This window comes from Schistocerca nitens, chromosome 11 (genome assembly GCF_023898315.1).
Source record: "Schistocerca nitens isolate TAMUIC-IGC-003100 chromosome 11, iqSchNite1.1, whole genome shotgun sequence".
Classification (NCBI taxonomy): domain Eukaryota; kingdom Metazoa; phylum Arthropoda; class Insecta; order Orthoptera; family Acrididae; genus Schistocerca; species Schistocerca nitens.
This window is the reverse complement of record NC_064624.1, coordinates 156,954,006-156,978,153: the sequence shown is the minus strand read 5'-3', so window position 1 is coordinate 156,978,153 and position 24,148 is coordinate 156,954,006.

Here is a 24,148-nt window from a genome sequence, read left to right as displayed (position 1 = left end):
ATTGTTTAATTTCATATTGCCCCTTATAAACAGATGATTCCTCATTCCTTTTTACATTAGACATATAAATCTTATCTGATACTTGAACATTTGATACAGTTGCTCTAGGGTAATGTGTGTCTAGACCATCTGCATACACTGAACATTCTGCAATAACTTCAAACAACATTTGAGTATCAGTATATTTTGTAACATCACTATTTATACTGCTTGTGCTTAAAGCATATGTAGGATTGATGCCTACATGAAGGCTCGGTTGAACATTTGTATCATGAAGTCTAATATTATACCCCGCACAAGCAATATCAGCTTTTTCTATTAAATTATTATATCCAGATGCTTCTGCATTTGTCACTGGAGTAACAGCTCCTACTAATTGTTCTTCCATTCTTGCTGGTTCAAAAAGCGTTAAAGAAGAACTATCACATGACAAAAGGATTACAGTGCTTATCAGCATTAATATTATACCTTTGAATTACATTTTGAGCAGTACTTGTAATAGGAAAAATATCAACATTGGCTACTTTTGGAATTTTGAGAAAACCCAATGTTGGTGTATAAGTATAGTCAACAATAACACTTCCTGTTCGTGCATCTGCATCTACTTCAGAAACACAAGACTGTACACATTTCCAACCCCAATTATGTAAACCCTTATCTTTTGAGCTAGAAACACATGCATAATAATATTTCAAATTAATGGGTTGTCCAAATTTATGTGCAGCCACTTTAGTAAGAAACTCTTCATCATTTCTATAACCATACCATGACTTCCAAATGGAATCAAACTTTCGTGTATGATCTATGGCAGTTGTTTCTATAGGTGCATTTGCAGTAAATGCTGTAGGCTTTACATTAATACCCGGTATTTTCAAATTAATCCCTACACTTGTAATCATATTCTTATTTTGATTTAATGTTGCAAGTTCTGTATCACTTGAATTAGTCGGAAAAGCAATTCTAGGATTTCGTGCAATTACTTTTACAGAACAATGAATAATTCTACTACCATCAGGTAAAAAATCGAATTCAGAAGGTGTCATATACAAAAATGGCCTATCAACGGGAATTTCTGCCAAAGGAGTAACCATGCATACTACATTTTCATGTTCAATCACTATATATGCTAAACCATATGTGAAAAATCTATGTACTTTGCGATATCTTGTAATACTACCCGTATCTAATATAGAAGGAGCAGGTAACGGATCAACATGAGTATTAGGAGAATCACCCAGTAAGTTAGCAGGTGGTGCTCCAGTCCCTGTTAACATTTTTTTTTTGCTTTCTTAGATCCACCAGATTGAGCTGCTGCAGTCTTGACGTTTACCTGAATGTACCTGCATTGGCAAACTCATACCTTCGTCACTATCAGAATATGGTACTAAAAGTTGTGGTTCAGAATGTTGTTGTGTTTCTTCTGGTCCTTGTTCGTCCGTCTTCTTCGCTGTCTGATACCTCGTGGTCGACGTGATCTTCGTTTACGGAACTTGTTCCAGTGGCTGAACCAGATGTTGATGGGCAGTCATGATCTATAGGCAAACCATGGCGAACACGATAAATTAGCCATTGTTCATAGGCATAGCATTTCTGGCCTTCATGCATGAACTCCCAATTAGACCGTTCCCACGGTGGAATATCATAATTCTGAAGGCAAGAAACATTAAAATCAAATAATGAAAACCAAAAATATATGATACACAACAAAAATTATATTTACATACCTGTTTTTTCGGCATTTGGTTCTATCGGGTACAAAGTTTTTCCAATACGTTGTTCAACAGCCGTCTTCAATTTCAAGCCGTATTTTCCCACAAATGAATGCCAATTTCATGTATGACTCCAGTCAATAGCGAAATCAATTATAGCTTTTGCATCCAACTGTTGAACTCGTTGTCTAAACTCTTCTTCTGTAAATGGTAGTTCTCTTGCTTCCTTTAGCACATTATCGTATCCTACGTCGTGCTCTTTAGCAATGGCATCTGCTCCACTGCGCAGTGCGTCTAGATTTATAGGTTTTCCCGGTCCTACGTAATCACTGCCAGGTAAAGAATATCCTTTGTTCTGTACGCGTTCAACTACTTTTTTAACGCCGTAAGCAGCACCTGCGGCGGCAGCAGTTGTCGCGCCAGCCGCTATCGCTATCTGCCCTGAACTTGTAACACCAGCTGTGCTAATTGCGGCCCCATCCGTGACACTCTCAGATAACAAGGGCACTGTTTCGCTAGCAGTTTCTATATCTGAGCTCTGGTGACCTCAGCCACGATTTCGTGGTCTATTTGGGCGGCGCTGTCGCACGCCAAGATTACTTTCTTCTGGTCTTCGTTCTGGCACCTGTTCAAATTCAACTGTTTCGCCACTCGTATCCAAATCGTCGAATGTTGGATTATCTCCATACCGTATACGAGTAGCAGCATCCTTTCTTTGCACTGTTCGAATATCATTACTGCTACGTGAACGATTAACATTTGTTAATGGAATTCTTTCCGCCATTTCAATGTCTTCCTCAGGTCCCGGATATAAAACACCTCCGTCGCATTGTATAGAGCCATGGTTCCCGTGCTTAAATACAGATTTACCCAAGACATTTTGCTGACTACACTAAATAAATTATTACCACCTTCTATATACATTACGTTATCAAACAGCACGTGTCGGGCAACCTTTTGCTGGCGTGGGTGCTTGCTCAGATAATTGTCCTAAAAGGACAAATTATCTCGGCGGGACAGTGACGCCACAATCGCGACCTTGGGACCCCGGGGGGCCCCATTTTTTTATCAGTTGCTGACCCTCATGAATCGAAACATGACTGCGTCGTTTCATGATTCGAGGGTCAGCAAGACATTGAAATGGCGGAAAGAATTCCATTAACAAATGTTAATCGTTCACGTAGCAGTAATGATATTCGAACAGTGCAAAGAGGATGCTGCTACTCGTATACGGTATGGAGATAATCCAACATTCGACGATTTGGATACGAGTGGCGAAACAGTTGAATTTGAACGGGTGCCAGAACCAAGGCCAGAAGAAAGTAATCTTGGCGTGCGACAGCGCCGCCCAAATAGACCACGAAATCGTGGCCGAGGTCACCAGAGTTCAGATATAGAAACTGCTAGCGAAACAGTGCCCTTGTTATCTGAGAGTGTCACGGATGGGGCCGCAATTAGCACAGCTGGTGTTACAAGTTCAGGGCAGATAGCGATAGCGGCCGGGGCGACAACTGCTGCCGCCGCAGGTGCTGCTTACGGCGTTAAAAAAGTAGTTGAACGCGTACAGAACAAAGGATATCCTTTACCTGGCAGTGATTACGTAGGACCAGGATATCCTATAAATATAGACGCACCGCGCAGTGGAGCAGTGCCACTATGCGGCAGCTCGTCCGCTACGTGTACACGGACGAGGTCCCGGAGGGGAAAGAATCTGCGACAGAGCTACTCGCGGCTGCTGACAAATACGGCCTCCTTCTGCTGAAGGAGGCTTGCGAGGACCGGTTGCTGCAGGATTTGTCTGTAGAGAATGTGGCGGAGTGTGCGGTGCTGGCCTGGCAGCACTGTTGCTCGCGCCTGCTCGGTGCCGCCGTCGAGCTGATCTCCCGGGACCCTCCGGAGGCCCGCAAGACGGAGGGCTGGCGGGAGGGAGTGGCCTGCTGCCCGCGACTGATGACGCAAATGTCGCAGTTGGTTGAAGCGAAAATCAGGTTAGCTGGAATTCTAATTTCGTTTGTCTTTGTAAGTAGCACCTACAAAGTAGTGAGCCTTCTCCTGACACTTCCCAAAGGAATGGCTGGAGGTATGCATTTCACTAGTGTAAATCTCGCATATTCCACACGATCCGCACTCGGGACACGGTGTGCGTATTCTGTAAGGAGACACTCGGTAAGCATTTTTGTGCTTTGAAGATATAATGGAACTTTCACATCCTTCTGCTGTAATTTTGAAGGCAGTGTTGCAGTTTACAATCAGTTGCGGTGAAAATTTAGTGCAGATTTGGGACATAAATGTATACTTGCCTAGTTAATTAGGCCCAAAAAACTTAGCAGAATTATACCGAGCAATATTCTTAATCTGACTGCTGTGGGTGCTAAGTATATTTTGCATGTGCACTGTTCTGCATTTTTGTTTTAACTGAATGTAGTGATTTAAAATGTTACATTTGTCATTGAAAACCTTGTATACAAATTCAGTATGCTGTGCTGGAATTAAATTTTGGGTGACAATAGCTCAGATGAGCAGTTGTCTAAAAGGTTGACAGGGCTGGATATTTCAATAAAAAAAAAATATATATCCATATAAGATAGGCTTCAGAATAACTTGTTCCCATCTACTTACTTGATACGTGTTGGGGGGTGAAGAGTGCGTGCTGTGGGTTAATACACCAAATAGGTCTTCCTGCTCATCTTCTGCTTACTTTTTGCTGTGCTTCTTACTTAAATCTCTCAAAAGCTGCTCTAATACTGTGCATTGCCAAACAATTTTCGAGAAACAGCGGGAAAGTTTCACGATCCTGTCGAATACCGTCGGATGTCGCTAGTCATCGGGCAGCAGTACTTGCAAAATTAGAGGTGGTGGCAGCCAACAGTCTTGATATTCATTTCTTTCTTCTGGGCTTTTATTTAACAAATGTCTTCTTTTGTTATGATGCACATTTGTTTCTAAGGGAAAAAATATTATACCAATAATCATTGTGGTATATTTGTCGACATCTATAGTCGACCAAATAGATAACAATGGAATGAATATTTATCTGTAAATCATGTAGTCAGGTATAACTTGAGTGTGATATGCTCAAGTGTATTGAGAGAAAAATAACTGTCAACTATTTATTTAATCTTGATAGTACCTTCCCACAGGTGTATTTTTATTATGTAAGGTTAAACATCTGTCACAGCAACGAGTGTTCGGTGAAAGGGTAGCGTGAAGGACTGGACTGATGAGCAGTAAGAGGACACGCTACCGTAATCGGTAGCGTTAATGTAACTTGTCAGATGGCTGGCTTTCTTGTGTGGTACCTCACAGGCTAGTGATATTTAGTGCCAGTTTCTCAAAAAAGGCTGAGCAGCACTTTGTACCGGAGCAGTAGTTGTCAGATCTGTGTATCTGTCTGGTTTCTGCTTCTTGTCAGGTCTAATTTGGTACACCACCCTCTGATGTTTCTTAGAGTTCTAAAAATGTCAAGTAATTCTGTGTAACCTCAAAATCTCCTTCCCCATCCTGGAGCAAACTTACAAACCTTAATACACATTTCTCACTGATCGTGTGGGCTTATAGCATTCGATTGGTGTAGTTAATAATTTTGCAACTATCTACTGTGACAGTAAATTTCTGTGGAAAGTACTCTCTATCTGTTTTCCAGTGCCTCAAAGGAGGACGCCTTGAAGTGGCTGCACGAAGCTGCAGAACGTGGAAATGTGGACGAACTCCCAGAAATACTGGCACAGGGAGTGGACATAAACTGCCGGTGTGAGAACGGTTACACGGCACTTCACAAGGTGGCGAAGGGTGGCGACGTCTTGGCCGTAAACTGGCTGTTGGAGGCGGGTGCCGATGTCAGCGCACGGAATAACTGGCAGCAGACGCCCCTCCACATAGCAGCGGGACACGGCAGGCAGGGTGTCGCAATGACCTTGCTGTTTTACGGGGCAGACAAAGACGCGTGGGACGGCAGCGGGCAGACGGCTCTGCAGGTTGCCGCCGCGTGTGGTGAAGCGGCCGTGGTCAACCTGTTGTTGCGGCTGGGAGCGGACCGATCTGCTGCCGGATACGGTAGGACGCCTCTACAACTTGCCCAGGCGTACAACAGGAGGGCTGTTGTCGATATTCTGAGTGGGACTCGTCCGGTGTAAGGTGGACCTTTCATACCATTGTTGATAAAGTAAATAAACTTTTGGTTTACTGTGAAACTTGTCATTGAATTCAAATATTCACCTGCTCTTCCTTCCCACTTCTAGTGGTCCTCCTCATGCAAGTAAGACTTCCTAAACTACTACCATCAACTACCTTGATTCCCAAACAGTAGTGTTTTACACTTAGTCTACTGGCAGTAGATCAAATGTTTGACTGTCACAGGAGAGCAGAGTTCTATTCAAACTGCTCCAGAGTTGCAATCATTAACATTTGACCTACGTTCCAAATACACATCATTTTCAGTGAGCTTCCGGTGTGGTATTCTTGTAAACAAGTTTCAAGAATCTTACACCACATGCTCTTCCCAGAAGTGTCCAGTACTTCTGTTAACACAGCCTGAAATTTGTGTGTGCATTTTCATGTTGGCACAGACATCCCTATTCTTCGGTGGTCCAAGGAAAACTTATTTAACAATCTGTGTAAGGTTCAGAACGAGTTGCTCAGAATGAATGTGAAGCCATTTGACAATATCGCACGCAACTGTTCATATTTGTGACCATAATGACTATTAATCCAATTGTTAGTGGTGAGACTATAGGCACCCGTACTTCCGCCAACACTTCATGAACTATGGAGTTGCTGCAAACTTCAGCATATAGGACACTAACGTACTGAAATTACATCAGGTTACTGATAATGTCCCAGGCTGCCTAGTTTGTCAATCTAATTTTGTAACGGTAAATGTAAATACCGCTGACCGAGCATACTGCCGTGCGACGTTGTAACTGTGTTGCTGGAAGGTTAATCAGCAGATTGGGCATAATACATTCAATTGATAATTATATTTATCAAGAGATGAGTTATGGCCAACCGCAAAAAATTCAGTTACTGGAAATCACAAATGTCATGAAATTTACTCACAGACTGTAGAGAAGTTTTAAAATGTGAATCAGTTTGCCAACTTGCTTAACATACTAAATACATTTACACAACAGAATAAAGAGTGGAAGGTAACACCAAATATAACATGTCAAATTTAAGAGCTGTTACAATGATACGATTCTAAAGATTGTAAATCATAATGCAGATCTCAATGGTTGATTGCTCGTGAGGCTCTGACACGAGCAGGACCTGGTACTCCTGGAAATATTTCCCATCGGACAACTAAATCAGTAATTATGAATGTTTAAATTTTTCGGTGAACTGCAGTCACTGCGACACCACATTATGCGCTTGGAGACATCCTTAATTTCACTGAATCTGACAGTTTGATCAATTGAAATGAGGACCATATGGATTGAATACAATTTTAACCCTTACACGAATCACATCTTATATGTGCGTAAGTAAAAAGATGAGACTTCTCACAGACCTCGTAATATTTTCATCAGGTAACTACATTAGCTGAATAGTAAACAATTTAATATTAAGAGCAGATTAAATCCTGTTTAGCTTTTAAGACAGGATTGCCACAGGTTTTGTAAATCAGGAAATTTCAAATGTGTCAGGGAAATTTGAAAAAAATAAATCTCATCTTCATCTCAGTAGATAAAATGGTTTGTTCACTGAGATGTCGTGCATCGTCGCTGGCTAGGTGCCGCTTCCTTACCCCCTCATACTTGCTGCTTCTCCCCTTCGTACCCATTCCCTCCGGAAGCAGTTGGAGCTGCCACCATTTACTGCTAGCTTAGCAGCTGCCAATGAGAGGCAAGCAGGCACGAGGAGTGGTTTGTCTCGATCTGATTCTCGGAGACTGGCCCTCGAATCATGAAATGACGCAGTCATGTTTTCGATTCATGAGGGTCAGCAACTGATAAAAGAAATGGGGCCCCCCGGGGTCCCAAGGTTGCGATGGCGGCGTCACTGTCCTGCCGAGATAATTTGTCCTTTTAGGACAATTATCTGAGCAATCTGCTCCACTGCGCGGTGCGTCTATATTTATAGGATTTCCCGGTCCTACGTAATCACTCCCAGGTAAAGTATATCCTTTGTTCTGTACGCGTTCAACTACTTTTTTAACGCCATAAGCAGCACCTGCGGCGACAGTAGTTGTCGCGCCAGTCGCTATCGCTATCTGCCCTGAACTTGTAACACAAGCTGTGCTAATTGCGGCCCCGTCCGTGACCGTCTCAGATAACAAGGGCACTGTTTCGCTAGCAGTTTCTATATCTGAACTCTGGTGACCTCGGCCATGATTTTGTGGTCTATTTGGGCGGCGCTGTCGCACACCAAGATTACTTTCTTCTGGCCTTGGTTCTGGCACCTGTTCAAATTCAACTGTTTCGCCACTCGTATCCAAATCGTCGAATGTTGGATTCTCCATACCGTATACAAGTAGCAGCATCCTCTTTGCACTGTTCGAATATCATTACTGCTACGTGAACGATTAACATTTGTTAATGGAATTCTTTCCACCATTTCAATGTCTTGCAGACTCTCGAATCATGAAACAATGCAGTCATGTTTTCGATTCATGAGGGTCAGCAACTGATAAAAAAAATGGGGCCCCCCGGGGTCCCAAGGTCACGATGGCAGCGTCACTGTCCCGCTGAGATAATTTGTCGTTTTAGGACGATTATCTGAGCCTCTATGTCCGGTATCTGGACACGGCCACTGGCAGCTTCCTCCGTGTCATGCTGCAGTAACATAGCTGCGAAAACCGGGCTTCTGGCAGCGAGTATTAAGCTGTGCGCTTCTATTTCACCACCACGGACACACAGCGTAACGTCGGCACTCGTGCCCCTCGTCAGGAGCTCCGACATCGTGTGAACTGAACTGCCTCTGTTATTGGCCATATTTAGCACCTGAAATTGGTAGGTAAAAACAACGCATTAAAAGCTGCCCAGTTTCCGACACAGTAATTTAACAACTCGATAATGCCAAGTCAAGTTTGTTTAGAACAAACACTTCAATTTCACCACTTTACCTTATGCACCTATAAACAAATACAATTAAAGACAGAAAGCAGGTTGCACAGGTCTCAGTGATATCCGAGCTAGAGAACAAGCTGTAGTATTGAGTAAAGTCCACTGCCACCACAAATATAAAAATTCCTCCAGCCTTACTTTAAAAAAGCAAAATGTTTACATTATACTCAATATCTATAATACTCCAGGCTTTAGGCACGAGCAGTTCAGATCATTCTTAAACAGGAAACAAAAGCAGTGATACAACAATCTGACCGAGCTAAAAGCTCTGCCAACAGCAGTGAAAATTCCATCACGGACCAGCGAACTAACAATTACTTCAACATAGTAGCAAGCATTGGTACCAATAATGAACCGGCAAATGCAGATGCATTAGTTTTACTTTTGACGCAAGGCACGTACTACCCACATGTAGTCTCAAAATTACAATAGATAGAGAGTTTTAACTGTGTTGGCTCTAATGGTGTTCATAGCTTATTTAAAATGTTGTGGAGGTTCCTAGAAATAACCTTAAGCTATCTCTGTTATTAATGACTCATGGCATAACTGACGGGACTTCATATCCTGCATTGACACCCAGCTATCTATATTTTTCAAAAAGATTTTGAGAAAATAGCCTAGGATACAACACACCCATTTATCAAACAGAAACTTAGCTGTGTGCGTCTGGCATTCATGCAGGACTCTCCACAGGGAACAATACAATACCTCACAAGATAAGTGCAGCTGACTGTGTGCACTATGTATTGTGACACCTATTCACAATGGTTAGACATGCAAACTAAATGTTATATTAAACTAGAGTCCATACGTCAAGGATTTAATCAGAAACGACGACACCCCCCCCCCCCCAAAAGTTGTTTGGGAGTTAACAAAATCTTTGTCACGGTAACAGATATAACGTGAGATCTACAATGAACTGGAGTCAACACAAACCTGTCAAGATGGCTGGTTTGTGGTGGTTGAAGGGACCAGACTACAAAGGCCATCGGTCCCTTTTTCCACAATCATGAAACACCCGAAAGGAACAAAAACAAGCAACAGAGATGACAAGGGATGACAGAACAAGAAAACATAGACAAAGACCATAAAAGAGGAATTAAAAACACACAGTGTGTTACAGTAGTTGGCCAACCACAGAAACAAAAGAAAAGGGAAAAGCCAACCACGATAAAAAACCCCTGCACAAATAAAACTCAAAACTAAGCCTGCCATGACAGCATCATTCATTAGAAGTGCAGGGAGCACATCAGGCAGTGCAAATGTCTGCCCGAGCACAGTTATATGTGGACAGTCCAACAAAATATCGACCACTGTCAATGCTGAACCACAGCGACAGAGGTGGGTCCTCGCAGCACAATAAATAACCGTGCGTCATCCAGGTGTAGCCAATGCGCAGCCGACAGAGCACAACAGTCCTTGCGAGAGACCCGGAGGAAGAGCGCCACCCACCGGTAGTCTGCTCGACAATCCGAAGTTTGCCGAGTGAAGGCAGGGTGCGCCATTCATCAGCCCAGGTACCGAGAACCTTCTGCCGCAAAACTGAACGGAGATCACACTCCGAAAGGCCGATCTCCAAAGCTGGTGCACCGACAGCCTGTTTGGCCAGTGTTCATTACCCGGGATGCCGACACGATTTGGGTTCCACACCGAAACCACGGAGAGGCCGCAATGGGCGGGAGAGTGGACGGACTCCTGGATAGCCGTCACCAGACGAGAGGGAGGGAAACACTGGTCGATAGCTCGTAAACCGCTCAGCGAGTTACTACAGATAACTAAGGACTCACCTGAGCAGGAGCGGATACACACTAGGGCACGAGAGATGGCGACCAGCTCGGCAGTGAAAACACTGCAGCCAGACAGTTATGAGCGTCGTTCAGAATGATCCCGAGAGTAAGAACAGGGAATTGCAGATTCCGTGGCAGAAACAATGCCGGTGGCGATCGTGGGAACCACCACATCAATGGCACTACGAGAAAGAGGCTCAAGAGTGGCAATTCAGGTGAACGAGTCCCAGTCAGCCTTATTCAGAGCCCATCTGGGGAGGTGCCGAGGTGAGTGGCGCTGGGGCAGTGACAGAAAGATCGGAAAGTGGTCACTACCGCACAAGTCGTCATGCACACTCCAATGGACAAACAGTAGAAGGCTGGGGCTGTAGACAAAGGTCAATGGCCGAGTACATGCCGTGTGCCACACTGAAATGTGTGGAGGCGTCATTATTTAATAGAGAAAGGTCGAGCTGTGCCAACACTTTCTCAGTGACAGTGCCTCTGCCTGTTGCCACCAATCCACCCCACAAAGGGTTAAGGGGGGCTTAAGTCCCCCCACCCCCCAATAACAGAAAAGGTGGCGGCAATTGGGCTATCAGCGCAGCCAATACATGCAGCGGGTCATCACCATCCGGCGGAAGATAGAGACTGCAGACAGTTAACAGCCTAAGGCATCAAAACCCAAACAGCGACAGCCTCTAAAGGTGTCTGAAGAGGGACACACTCGCTGTAAAGAGTGTTAAGGACAAAGACACAGACTCTACCAGGTACCATCTCTTAAGCTGCCGGGTTCTTGTAATAACCCAAATAGCCACGGAGGACGGGGGTTCGCATCACCGGAAACCCAGTTTCCTGGAGAGAAATGCAGAAGAAAGGGTGAAGGCTGAGAAATTGTCGGAGCTCAGCAAGGTGGTGGAAAAAACTGCTACAGTTCAACTGGAGGATGACATTGTCCACAGAGGAAAAAGGCGTGAAGAGATCGAGGAGGTAGGTTACACCGCCGGATCACCTGCTGCCACCAACTGAGTACCCGCACGATTGACTTTCACGGTGTCCGAGGGTCCTGCGAGATCTAGGTCCTCAGTAGATGCCAGAATCTCGGCAGAGCTCGTACGTTGCAGTGGGGTGGGCCCACCGTAAGTTCCTTTGTCTTAGAAGTCATCTTCTTGGACATTTCTCGCTGCTCCTCGGGTTTCGCTGGCTGGGAGGGCTTCATTGATTCAGTCTCTGGAACTGGGGAGGATCGTGAAGCCCTACAACCAGCTGCTTGTGGGCACTTACACCACTGGCGGGCATCATCCTTCTCACTGGTGGAAACCTGGGAAGAGAGGGACCCAAGGGACTCCTGAGCAAGGTGAGCCAAAGAAGTTTGACGCTTCTCCAGCTTAGAAGTAGGGATGGACGTCCCCGATGGGTGGGGGATGTTGTTCCTGAAGTAGGTGGCGCGGGAGCAACAGAGTGTAGTGCCCCTCAGGTCAAGGGGGCAGATGTAGCGTTACGGCTCTGGGTGCCGACTGGAATTCGCTGAACTTGATGGGACTCCCACTGTTGTCATAGGGGTGGCATAAGACTGAGTCATTCGCACAAGATGGAGTCATTCGTATTTCCTCTTAGCCTCAGTGTCTGTCGGTCAGTCAGTCAGTCCGGGGTCTTTTATTACGTGATTTTCCGCTCTTTCTGTAAAATCCTGCAGCCTGGTGAGCAAGGTGAATGATGCTCTCTGCTGTCGACACAGATGGGAGGCAGAGCACACTGAGTATTGGGATGTGACGGGTGTTCGAAATCTCGACATGTGACACTGGAAGTACAGCAGGAAGACATAGGGCTGAAGTTCTAGCCCTTGAAGCACCACATCAGGTGAGGGATATAGAGCTTGACATCACAGTGGTAGACCACCACCTCGACCACCTCAGGCAATGTATCACCATCGAAGGCCGAGATGAAGGAACTGGTGGCAACCTGATTATCCCTCGGACCTCGACGAACGTGGCAGATGAAATTAACATCTCACCACTCTAAATTGCTGTGCAGCTCGTCAGCAGACTGCAAAAGAAGGTCCCTGTGGAACATAATAACCTGGATCATATTTAAGGTCTTATGAGACAATTGTAACTGAAACATCCCCAACTTGTCACAAGCTAGTAAAGACCGTGACTCGGCAGAGGATGATTTTTTATCAAAACTGACCCAAAACATGTGAGATTGCTTTTGGTCGCCTATTACGACAGGCAGGAATACCGCACGGCTATTCTAACCCCGGACCCACAGGGGGACAAACCTGTCAAGAAGCTCTGTTAAAATTCATTCATTCGAATTTAGTTGGTGTACTGGGAATAGCATTAAGCATGAAGTGAAAGGAAGTTGCCATATTTAGTGCATTAATAGCACTATCATTAGCTCGTCTTATTACTGTACACTGAGATGACAACAGTCACGGTATAGCAATGTGCACATATACTGACGGTGGTAGTATCATGTACACAAGGAATAAAGGAGGCAGAACTGTCATTTGTAGTCAGGTGAAAAAGGTTTCTTAAGTGATTATGGCCACACGACAGGAATTAAACTTTCCGTGCGGAATGGTAGTTGCAGGTATATGTACGGCACATTCAATTTCGGAAAGCATTACACAGTTCATTATTCCGAGATCCACAATGACTAGAGTCTGCCGAGAATACCGAATTCCAACCGTTACATCTCGCCACGGGCAACACTGCTGCGGCACTGGCAAAGGGTTGTCAGTGGTAACATGCAAGCAACAATGTGTGAAATAACCACAGAAGCCAATGTGGGAAATACAATGAATGTATCTGTTAGGACAGTGAGGTGAAATGGACTATGGAAGCAGTGCCTCTGCTAACAGTACATCGCTTCCAGTGCCCATCCTAGCCTCGTGATCGTATCGTTTGGACCCTCGCTGACTGGAAAAACCACGGCAAGGTCAGACGTGTCCCAATTTCAGACGGCGGAGTTCTAGTGTAGCACAGAGCCTACGAAGCCACAGTTGTGAATAGGGCACTGTGCAACTTGGTGATGGTTCCATAATGGTGGGGGCTATGTTTACATTACATGGAACTGATCACTTACTGGGAAAGGTTATTTTCGGCTATCTTAAGACCATTTGCAGCCACTCCACGACAATGGTCCTGAACAATGATGGATTTTTATGAATGATAATGTGCCATGTCACAGGGACACAACTGTTAGGAATTGTTTGAAGAACGTTGAGGATAATTCGCGTTAATGATGTGGCCACCCAGACTGCCCAACGTGAATCCCATCTAACATTTAGGGGATCTAATAGGGAGGTCAGTTCGAGCACAAAATGATTCACCAGGAATATTTTCACAATTATGGAGAGCAATAGAGGCAGCACAGCTCAATATCTCTCAACAACTTGTTTATTCCACACCAAACTGAATTGCTGCACTGTGCTTGGCGAAAGGTCCAAAACAATGAGGTATCCCATGACTTGTTGCCTCGGTATATGCTCACTATTGTTGCCACCTCAGAAGGGTTTCCATCTAGGTAAGATATACAGAACACACATTTTGGAACTCCATTTATAATGCAATTTATGTTACAAATGAATTGCACAATTAATACACATCAGTTTTATTAGATGTTAGACAAGTCCCTGTGGAATAATTTGATTCCTGCGAAACATACACAGCACATCAGAAACAAACTATATAAGGGATTTGGGATGTCTACAAAGCACCACCACTAACTGGTACTGGAGAGGAGAATTCTCTATCTCACCTGATACACAAGCTAGTTGGCAATAAACTTAACATCCATGTCTGCCAATCTTTAAAAATTTCATTCCATTCTGGGTTGTGTTATTAAAGTTACAGGTAACTCACTTTTGTCAGGTATCATTACATATACCAATACTACAAAAGCAACAACTAATATGTTCAAGAGAACCACACACCCGACCAGTGAGTGCATCACTTGTTCTGGGGAAGTTAATAGATCCATCCTTCATGAAATCCTCCCCACTCCACCAACAGTGCCTTTCCACCATCCATGTAACCTTCGTAACCTCTGGGTTCATCCCTATGAAATCCCCAAACCACCTTCCCTACCCTCTGACTCCTACCCTTGTAACCGCCCCCGGTGTAAAACCTGTCCCATGCACCCTCCCACCACCACCTATTCCAGTCCTGTAACCCGGAAGGCGTACACGATCAAAGGCAGAGCCACATGTGAAAGCACCCACGTGATTTACCAACTGACATGCCTACACTGAAGCCTTCTATGTGGGAATGACCAGCAACAAACTGTCAATTCGCATGAACGGACACAGGCAGACAGTGTTTGTAGGTAATGAGGATCACCCTGTGGCTGAACACATCTCTGTGCACGGCCAGCACATCTTGGCACAGTGTTACACAGTCCGGATTATTTGGATACTTCCCACATACACCAACTTATCAGAACTCTGTAGATGAGAACTTGCCCTTCAATTTATTCTCTCTTCCCGTTACCCACCAGGCCTAAACCTCCGCTAATTTCAAGTTGCCACCCCTCGTACCTCACCTGCATTCAACAACATCTTTGCCTCTGTACTTCCTCCTCGACTGACATCTCTGCCCAACCTCTTTGCATTTACACATGTCTGCCGGTGTCTGTATATGTGCAGATCAATATTTATGCGTGTGCCCGAGTGTATACTTGTCCTTTTTCCCCCTAAGGTAAGTCTTTCCGCTCCTGGGATTGGAATGACTCCTTACCCTCTCCCTTAAAACCCACACCCTTTCGTCTTTCCCTCTCCTGCCCTCTTTCCTGATGAAGCAACCTTGGGTTGCGAAAGCTTGAAATAAATTTGTGTGTGTGACACACACACACACACACACACACACACACACACACACACACCTCCATCAGCACATATACATATTGTCTGTATATTGTCTGTCTATAGGGTGACTGACAGATTTTTAATTCGTACTCTGCAATATTGTTATGTAGCACTTCCAACAGGGTTACGTCTACACAGCACTGAAAAAAGCTAATAGGACTGAATACAAAATTCTTGGAAAAAAAAAAAAAAAAAAAAAAAGCGATATACATAAAATCTGTATCTCACACTTCAACTGACCTAAACAGCTAAGCTGAAGTAAGTGGTATGAATTTTTTTCCACCTTCGATACTAATAGTACCGGATGAAGATCATCACAGTGGTACCAGCGACAGTGAAAAAATCTCCAACAGTAAAATTTGTATCCCGTATTTCAGTTTACTTAGGTCAACTAAAGAATAAGATACTAGCATAGGTGAAAAAACTTCAACTGTAAAATTTGTATTCCATATTGCAGTTAACACACCCTACCCTAAGTCTTCCATATTGATAGGAATACATAAAATCCAAACCTACAAACAAAACCAAAAAATAAAAATTGCTCAGAATGAAAAACAATCTTCCTAAAAATCTCATACACACTAAGAATGAAAATATGTACTGAAAGAATTGGAATGAACAGATGGTTTAATACAAGCGACAAAAATGTTACACTATGTCCAGCTCTATCTTTAAAAACATTCATTTAGGGTGATACAGCCAATAGTTGATCGATTAACAATTTCAGTTCACGTTTATATTTTTTACAGAACATCTACTTGAAGGAGTAAGTTGATAACGACACATATCACAGAGAAAAGTTTCCTGTAAAGAATGACATACATACAATTAACCTTGAAATGTTCATTCCCTACATTTTCTGAATTTCAGTTACAGTGGTCAGAAATTACCAATAGTTGATCATAGAGTTCCACAAAATGATCGCCCATAGTCCAGTAGTTGATCTATATGCAAAAATAAAATCATCTGACATTAAATTGATAATTACATCTGGGAACTTAATTTTAACACACTTACATGAATGATTAACATACTGAAAATTTTTTTTCAATGAAATAAAACAATATAACATAGTAGCCTGCACACAACAATAAACTATACACAAGTCTGCTCAGTTTCATTCCAGTTTTCCAGTATCAACAGGACGTTGAAACTTGTAACGCAGCCTGCCTCCTGTAGAGATAATAGATGGTTCTGGAAGTATTGCTAAAATCTGTCGAGAGTGAACAGCGCTTATATCATCTTCATCAGTCTTAAACAGTGTATTTCTTTCATCGCAGCTTTTCAAACCCATTACCTCTATGTCCTCTTCTGTGGTAACTCTTTGAACAGTGCACAGAAATTTATACTTATTATTCTTTTGGCCTGGAAACAAGATCAAAGCAAAATCTCCTTCTTTGAATGCAGGCCTTCCAATGTCATCTTCTCAGTGGTAGCAAGGTTTTTATTACCGTCAGACTCATTTTCTGATGTGTCTTCACGAGGGCTCCATTCATCAGTGATGGATTCTGACTCTGAACTGTCTTTTCTTACAGGTTTCTTTTTTGGTGGTTTTTCCTTCTCAGCCTCTGGAAACAGTTTCCTTCCTTTTCTTTTTTTCTCATTCGTCTGTTTTGCCATTTTACGTTGTTCTATTCTAGCTCATTTTGCAGCTTCTGTGTTAGCTTTTAGTTCTTCCTTTGATTTGTTCCAGTCTAGCCATTGTTTGGATGTTGTTGCATATGGTATGTACTCTCTCTTCCTTCCAGCCTTTATAGGGGATTCAGTAGGCCAAGTAATATGATTAGCAAAATGTGGACTGATTCTGTTTTTCTGAGATGATTGGGATGAATGGCGTTTTGGAGTGTCTGCTCCAGGATTGACTGGATGTAAAGAGGGCTGAGGAGGATCTGAACTGTCATTTTCTTGTACTGAATCTTGATCTCCTGACTTTTCATTATGACATGTGGATGATTCATCATCTGAGTCACAAGATATTTTGCTGTTAGTACGCACTTGAGGATCTCCTGCTGGATTTTATGATGTAGGGATGGATTGTTCTGTACTACACAAATGCAGAGATAGCATGTTAGCATCTGTAGTTTTATTTGGTGAAGGTGATTTACAAGTAGCACGAATTTTACACCAAACCTGAAACAGTTCTTCTGCTCCTGGATCACCTTCCCATCCATTTTTCTCTGCTGCACGGAATTCTTCTGCTCTACCTCTCTCTTCATTAAAGATTCAAAATGCAAAAGATGTTCAACACCAAATGATGATGGTTTTATTGCATTACCACACGTTATAGCAGGTGCACAAGGTCTAGATTTGCTGGACATACATCTAGCATAGTCCACTGCATAAGGATCATAAGGGAAAAAGACCACACTTCCTGAAACCATTTTTCACTGTTTCAGGAGTAGCCTTTTCATTGAAAACAGTCTCAAGCAATGGGCCAAATACAGTTTTTGTTACAACTTTGTTACCAGTTTTGTGTTTCCAATTATATACAGCATCTCTCCATCCAGATTTCAGGGGACGAAATATTGCCACATCAGCTGGTTGAAGCACATGAGTCGCATTTGGATACAATGCAAATTGTATTATCCCATTGTCGGCACAAAACTTAGCAACTTTATATGATGTATGAGATTTGTGCCCATCTACCAATAAAATAACAGGAAATTTGACTCTCTCTTTCTTCAGCCATGGAAGGAAAATGTTGGCAATGTATTCAAAGTAGAGGGCTCCTGTCATACAGCCTTTTTTGACCACCCAATGCCCCATTCACTGTTCAAATTCTCGGATATGTCCCTTGAAATTTTCTTAAGTGGAAATATGACCATTGGGGTACAGTGTCTCCAGCAACATTGAAATTTGCCATTACAGTAATGGCCTCCTTTTCATTGCCACTTTTGACTTCATACAGATTGTCAAAAGAAATTGGACCCAGAACTTTCCCAGTTTTAGGACATGTTTCAAATCCTGTTTCATCTGCATTATAAATTCTTTTTGGTTCATTTAAAATGTCCAAATTATTACCCTGCTGAAGATGCTGATGAACATTGAACCACTGCCTGATATTTTCCTCAGTAACAGCTGCTCTGGCAGTATTTATGCTCTCAGCATGCCGTTCTGATACATCAGGGTGACGTTTCACGAATGACAAACCATTTTTCACCAGGCCTTCCATCTTTGAATGGTGAAGGTCTTCCATCTGCCAAAACAATGTCACTCACAGTTCCATACACTGTCCTTCGCTTTATTGGAAAGCCTTTTTTAGTGTTGACATGGATCCAGCTAACCAATAAATTCTCTTCAGCTTCTGTCAAAACTGAACTTGGTCCCATCTTACGCTGCATAGGTACTTTTCCTTTAATTTTGTTATTTAGCGTACTAAATGGGGTACCAAAATGTTTTGCAGCTTTCCTCATACTACTGCCACCCACTTGAACTGCTTCTACTGCACATTGTAAGTCTTCCTCAGAATACTTAAAAAATTCTTTTTTCCACTTATCTTCTTTTGGAGCCATTTATTCAGTCTGCAGATTTCACTCCTGTAAATAGAGGGATGAAACTAATGACTGATAAAAATTTTATCTGTATGCCTCAATACTTGTTGGTTGATCATATGTAAACCAGTAGATGATCACCCCGATCAACTACTGGAAGCCATATAAATTTCACATTTCCATCAGTATGGGACAGAAGAAAGGAATGCCTACTTGGTCCATGGTTAAAAGCAACTCTTTGTGAGAACATTCTAAAAAGTACCAGTAATTGATCATTATGACCAACTACTGGAAAACATGCTTTCATGCACTCCAGTAGTTGATATCCCCCCCTTAACGAAGACTGAAGCAATAATTTACACTTCCTTTATGGTAAATGATACAATCAATCATTCATAATGAGTTATCTGTTAACACAGTTCATCATATTTCAGTATTTAGTACTTGTGTCAATAAATATCTGTATCACTGTAACCTACCTTACAATTAGTCGAGACGCCCTGACACTCCACTTCTCAGCACAGCACAAAAGGAAAGATTTTCTCAAAGCTATCAGTTCCCTCCAATTGTTGTAACAATAGAAGAAATAGGTTTGCCAACATATGTTCTTTATATGCTCTTACATTTTAAAAAGTGTCAGTGCTGCCAACTCTTATAATTTAAAGATTAGAATGAAACTGACCAACTGTTGGGTGGTGATCAACTACTGGCTGGGGCACCCTATTTCAATTTACAATGATGCTATGCCACAGAAGATGATCCATTTACAATGTACAGCTCGATAAAGGCATTACTGGTTGTGAGTAAACTACGATACATTGCATTACGTGTAGTCTCCAGAATACCATCTGCAAATAACCGGTAAAACTCTCAGCAAGTGAGCTATAGTGTGATACTGCCACTGCTGCACCCCCCCCCCCCCCCCACACACACACACACACACAATGAAATATTCGCACTAGTAGCTGTAACTGGCCTGGAGACACGGGAAGGTTTCAGATAGATTATATAATGGTAAGACAGATCTAGCAACCAAGTTTTAAATTATAAAACATTTCCAGGGGCAGATGTGGACTCTGACCACAATTATTATTTGTACATAAAAACTGAAGAAACTTCAAAAAGTCAGAAATTTAAGGTCAGAGATGAGGCCTGGATTAACTGAAAGAACAAGAGGTTTTAGAGAGGATATTATAGAAGAGCAATTCCACCCATCTGCTTAGACCCATTATGTCATGAACCTGGTGGAAATAGCTATTCCAAGAGTCTCCAATGTGGCGCCTATGATGCCACTACATACACACGGCAACAAACACGAAATTACATATAAATGAGACAATTACATTTCCCCAAAAGTACAATCAAACTAAGGGGACAACCACGGGAAACTGGGGGTTTTAGGGTGAGGGCAAGCTGAATATAACAGTAAAAAGAACACACCATGATCCCAAAAGACAAAATGATAAACAAAAAGAAAAAAATTACTACATTCCACTACACCAACAAAAATGAGCAGGAATCAGATACTTCCCTTGACCTATACAGGCGAAGATACCAAAACATCAATACCTACAACTAAAACAATGAAAATTGGAATCTGACATTTCCCTTGACCAATATACGTCAACCACAAACGACGATACCAAAACACCAACACCTATAATTACAAAAATAGGAATCTCATTTTCAAGTGACCCATATAGGTCAACCATAACTGTGGATATAAAAAGCAGCACCTACAACCAAGAAATAAAATCAAAACCTCAAAGATCCACAAATCAAACATCCCTACATAAATTAAAACATAATACACCATAAATACACAAAACATCACAACTCGAGAAGAATAGACAAAAAACTATTTATTACCACCAGCAAATTCCCACACTGAAAACTAGATCGGCAAGCCGCCCCCCCCCCCCCCAAATATACACACATATTGAACGTCTTGCCACAGTACAAACAACAAACCAGTAACACCTAACGAAAACACCACCCACCCACACACACAAGGGCACCATGAAACAACAATACGACATCTACAAACACAACCAACTCAAGCACCGAGCCATAATTACGTCACACACCACAACACCCTTACGTCACGTGTCAAAGCAGACGGGTTGAATCTGACGCTTCCACTGATGTGTAGAGTGTTTCAGAGAGGGCGTTAGAGAACATTGACAAGAATGGGGAAAGAAATACAGTAGAATGGGTAGCTTTGAGAGACGAAATAGTGAAGGCAGCAGAGGATCAAGTAGGTACAACTACTAGGGCTAATAGAAATCTTTGGGTTACAGAAGAGATAATGAATTTATTTGATGAAAGGAGAAAATTCAAAAATGCAGTAAATGAAGCAGGAAAAACTGAATATAAACGCTTCAAAAATGAGATCAGCAGGAAGTGCAAAATGGCTAAGCAGGGATGGCTAGAGGCATGATAGATACTGCCTAATGGAAAATTAGAGATCTTTGGGGAAAATATAATGAAGTATGAATATCAAGAACTCAGATGGGAACCCAGTTCTAAGCACAGTCAGAAAAGCAGAAAGGTGGAAGGAGTATACAGAGGGTCTATACAAGGGAGATGTAGTTGAGGGTAATATGGAAATGGTAGAGGACGTAGGTGAAGGTGAAAAGGGAGATGTACTGCATGAAGAATCTGACAAAGCACCGAAAAACCTAAGTTGAAATAAGGCCCTGGGAGTTTACAACATTCTATTAGAACTACGGATAGCCTTGGGAGTGCCCGCCCTAACAAAACTACCATCTGGTGTGCAAGATGTAAGACAGGCAAAATACCCTCAGACTTCAAGAAGAATATAACTCCAAACCAAAAGAAATCAAGTGTTGACAGGTGTGAAAATTACCAAATTATCAGCTGCAAAATACTAATGTACATTCTTTACACACAAATGGAAAAACTGGTGGAAACCGACCACAGGGAAGATCAGTTTGGATTCTGTAGAAATGTTGGAAGACGCGAGGCAACACTGACCTTACGACTTTGTTTATAAGATAGACAAACCTACATTTTTAGAATCTTTAGACTTAGAGGAAGCTTTTGACAATGTTGACTGGAATACATTATCAAATTCTGAATGTGACAGGCTTCAAACAGGGTGCAAAAGGCTACTCACAACATGTACAGAAACCATAACAGTTAAGGTCATGAAAGGGAGTGAGACGGAGGGGGGGGGGGGGGGGGGGGAGTGGTAGCCTGTTCCCGATATATCTATATACTGAGCATGGAGTAAAGGATACAAAAGAAAAATTTCGAGTATGAATTAAAACCTAAGGAGAAGGAATAAAAACTGAGGTCTGCTGATGACACTAATTCCGTTAGCAAAGGACCTGTAAGAGCAGTTGAACTGAATGGACAGTGTCTTGAAAGGAGAATATAAGATGAACAAAAAGAAAAGCAAAACGAGGATAATGGAATTAGTAAATTAAACCAGGTGATGCTGAGGGAATTAGATTAGGAAATGAGCCACAAAGTAGTAAATGAGTTTGGCTATTTGGGGAGCAAAATAACTGATGACGGTCGAAGCAGAGAGGATATAAAATGTAGACTACGGCAGGTAAAGCATTTCCGAATAAGAGAAATTTGTTAATATCAAGTATAGATTTAAGTGTCAGGAAGTCGTTTCTCAAAGTATTTGTATGGAGTGTAACCATGTATGGAAGTGAAACATGGACGATTAACAGTTTAAGCAAGAAGAGAATATAAGCTTTCGAAATGTGACGCTATAGAAGAATGCTGAAGATTAGATGGGTAGGTCACATAACTGATGAACTACTGAATAGAACTGGGGAGAAGAGGAAATTGTGGCACAAATTGACTACAACGGAGCAGTTGGTAGGCCACGTTCTGAGGCATCAAGGGATCACCAATTTAGTATCGGAGGGAAGCGCAGAGGATACAAATCATACAGGGAGACCAAGGCATGAATACAGCAAACAGATTCAGAAACATATAGGTTGCAGTAGTTACTCAGATGGAAAAGTTTGCACAGGAGAGAGTATCAACGAGAGTTGCATCAAACCAGTCTTGTGTATTGAAGACAAGTGGTAACAGACTACTCTGCGGCATAGCCTATTTAACACATTTTATTCAAAAAACGTTCGTGGCAAAATCAGAAAACTCACAGTAAATACTGGACAAGACCCCAACTACTATTTTTATGCATATAATGTACGTGCAACTAAAACTACGAGAAATGATGCAGGGGGGTCCATTACCTAAAATTTACATCTACTGCCAATGTTTAAGAAATCAAGACATAAAAAACTGTATATGAATGCAATGCCTCAAGCAAACACATTGCAGCTAACTTCACTCTTTTATGCTTGTTAATCTTAACGAAAATCCGCCGTATTCACACATTCAACCTCATTCCCGAACAAGAATTTGAATACCACATGCTGTTCGAAACAATTTGGCTGCAAAATATGTACAACAGTAACCGTCCTCAATCACAATGTTACCGATGGCGAGAAAATATTCTTACTTTCTAGAATGGTCAATACAATAACTGCGAATAAATAAAAATAATAAAAAAAAAAAAAACCACATGAACTAACAATTTTTTCCCAAGGCCTACTATTAGAATGCACAGCTCCCTTGAAGCTTACATCACATCTACAGTTACTACCACGTGGAACCAAGGGCAAGCATACTGTTTCATGAACACAATATTTTTGCGGCGAACGAATCTACAATGTATTGCAAGCAGACCACTGAAACACTTTTTCGCGTCATAGACAAAAATTTAATAGCGCGACTAAAACGATTAGCACTTACCAGTTACAATAAATGAAGAAAAACAGACAGCGAAAAACGAACGGCAAACAGAAATTCCTCTTCGGCTACTCAAATCGACGACCGCAAAACAAATGAACACGAGAGACGAGGAAATGACCAGAGTGTCTGCTACAACGCGAATTGCAAGGTCCGTTTGAAGTTTGAACAGTTACCAGAATGCGCCAGACAACAGGCTGTACTGCGCATGCGCAGCTACGATGACGTAGGCAGCCCGTGCTTGGTGCTTGCTCTGCTCGTACGCTTTTCGGCGTATTTCTGGTGGGGCATCACGTGACCATGTGTAGCCGTGCCGCCCGTGCGCCGTGCGGCATGTTGTTGAGAGGATATACTGAATTGTACTTAGAGCAATTGTTTTATCATATCCCACACAGATAAAGGATGCAAATAAGGAAGCAGTTCTTGGCTTTTGAGTCATTTCAAAATTAGA